Below are 2,500 nucleotides of genomic sequence, written 5' to 3' on the forward strand. Positions count from 1 at the left end.
GATCGCTATCGGACCAGTGATTACCAAAACAGCTGACCGAAAAACTATCATGAACTATCGTACGCGTGGTCAAACGAGGAAAACTATCATGGACTATCATGAAGAATTTGAACAAGCTCAAACTGAATGATAGTTGATGATAGTCGATGATAGTGCATGATAGTTGGTGGTCAAACGGAAGCTCGCGCTCAACTATCATCGACTATCATCGACTATCATGAGCCGTTTGACCAGGGCTTAAAACAGCGGCAAATATTGACAACAAACCCTGTTATTTTTTTCCCTTTAACAACGTTCATTGCTATGTTTTGTGAAACTAAAAATAAATTATAAACTAATTATGTCAACTGTCACATGACTGCTGGGGGATTGTGTGCTTTTTCGAGTTTATGGGACTCTTTGCAAAGGGCGAGTTAAGTTAATTCAACAAAGTAAGCTGCTTTTTCCATTTAGAGACTGAAAATGTCAGCAAAGGTGCTCTAGTTCAATGTGCAAAGCGCTTTTTTTGGCTTTTGATGCCAGCAAAACAGTTCACCACACTAGAAAATTTTTATTCGAGGGCCACTTGCTACTGGCTCACAAAGACTACAGAATTTGCCACATGGATGAATACATTTCACCAATGAAGGTGAGTGATGGAATAACATTACAATAGTTGCAATAATAATCTGCCCTGAATTGAATTTCCCCTACCCCTCAATATAGATTCTACGCCCCCTTCTTTGTCAGTGCCAAAAATCGGCCAAGAGAACTGAAGCACTAAGTTGCACAGAATTAGTCAGACAGGTAGAAAACCCTCAAGGATCAAAGGCAGGAGCTGGATATTAAGCAGAGAAAAATCGAGAACGAAAACAAAAACTTTCACAAAAAAACATGAAGGTAAGTATTTGGGTTTAGCTCATTAGGACAATGACATGCCAATGCCTTTTACAGTACTAACCCCCCCAGGCTGTTGGCTGTAATCAGTAAAAATTTCCAATGTTCCCCTGAGGTGCAGACGAGGGAAACAAAATGAACTGTTTCCTGAGAGACCAGTCATTGAGTGATTTGTTATATAGCACAAATAGGAAAACGTGCAATGGGAACAGCAATGGTGGTCGTCGGTCAACATTTGCGGGCAACAGTGCACTGTTACCCTCTGACGTCATAGATTTTGCACTGTTGCCCGCTCAGAGACTTTTGAACGGCAAAAGTGTTATTGTTAGATGTCATGTGACCTTGAAGTAACCAATGAGAGCATGTTGGAGGCAAAAACAGTTATATAACAAAAATAATTATTATTCAACATAACACACTTTTGCTGGAAAAACAAGATCAGCAACACAAATCAAATGTTGAATTGAGAGAAGAAAATGTCATGCTTCACAAAAAAGGACAATGTTATAGAGACAACACAATTTTCAAGAAAAATATTGGACTGACATAAAAATTAATACCATGCACATGTAACCCTGTGAAAAAGCACCCCAAATGCCTAAATTTCCAATATAGGTTTTAGTCAGAACAAACTTTTCCTTATCACAGACAAAATTCTTATGGTCGTTAATTTTCTTTCTAGTGCAAATAATATTGAACAAAACAAATAGTGTATTGTAATAATCAAATGATGTATGTTGAGTATTTTTTCCTTTCATTTTCCTGAATTTGTTCTCCACCTATATATATCTGTTTGGGTCAAGTTAGCAGAAAATTGGGGAATCCACTCAAAAGAGACACTTGTAATACCACTGGCAGTACTAAATCCTAACATTACTCAAGAACAATGACAATATTATTTGTGTTCCTTTAATATATGTTTTACAACTAAAGGAGACACTGCATTTAGCTCTCTTGTGCACCATACAATTTCACAAGTCACTAGTCAACCACTAAACAGAAGGAGGAAAGAACTTATATGATCCAGACAAAATGGGAAATTTTGGTGGTGAACATTCTCCAGACCTGTTTGAAAATATTTTCCATGCCACAATGTATTTACAATAATGAAAAGGGTTTTCCGTGAACCAAGAAAGCTAATCTGAGGAGAGTAAAAGTAGGTTGCTGTACTACTGCACAACTTCAGTTTCTTCATAAAGCAGGTATGGCTACCATTTCCTACAGACAAAAACAATGATAAAACCATTCCACAGAAAGTGAATGATGACAGTGTAAGCACAAGGGGAAAGATAATACCTTACATTATGAAATTTTGAACCACGGATACTGTGTTTTAATGTGTATTATTTGAATAATCAACTATGTAATAATCGATTTGCATGATGGCATCATTTACTAAGAAATTGAGTTGCTTCTATTGTCAGGCAAATTTAAATTATTGTTTCCGATATTCCCTCAGACTCTATGAATGTTGATGAATAAAAACCTCAACTTCATCTCAGTTTTTATTAACCGATATTCACCTTGCCTTCGGCGAATAATAATTGTTAATAATTATTATTTGGTGTTCATACTAATTTTTAGTGTAATAGAATTTTCAGTCAGGGGTACGCATCTAACTAAA

General features: G+C 36.4%; 1 long non-coding RNA gene across 1 annotated transcript in view; it reads right to left on the reverse strand.

Annotated features, from left to right (window-relative positions):
- Positions 1–1,766: 1,766 nt before the first annotated feature.
- The window catches only part of LOC137979200 (uncharacterized), a 1,664-nt gene continuing 930 nt past the window's right edge, over positions 1,767–2,500 (reverse strand). The window contains exon 2 of the long non-coding RNA XR_011118265.1: positions 1,767–2,094. This is a non-coding gene — a long non-coding RNA (uncharacterized lncRNA). The remainder of the gene's footprint in view (positions 2,095–2,500) is intronic.

This window comes from Montipora foliosa, chromosome 12, assembly GCF_036669935.1.
Source record: "Montipora foliosa isolate CH-2021 chromosome 12, ASM3666993v2, whole genome shotgun sequence".
Lineage (NCBI taxonomy): Eukaryota > Metazoa > Cnidaria > Anthozoa > Scleractinia > Acroporidae > Montipora > Montipora foliosa.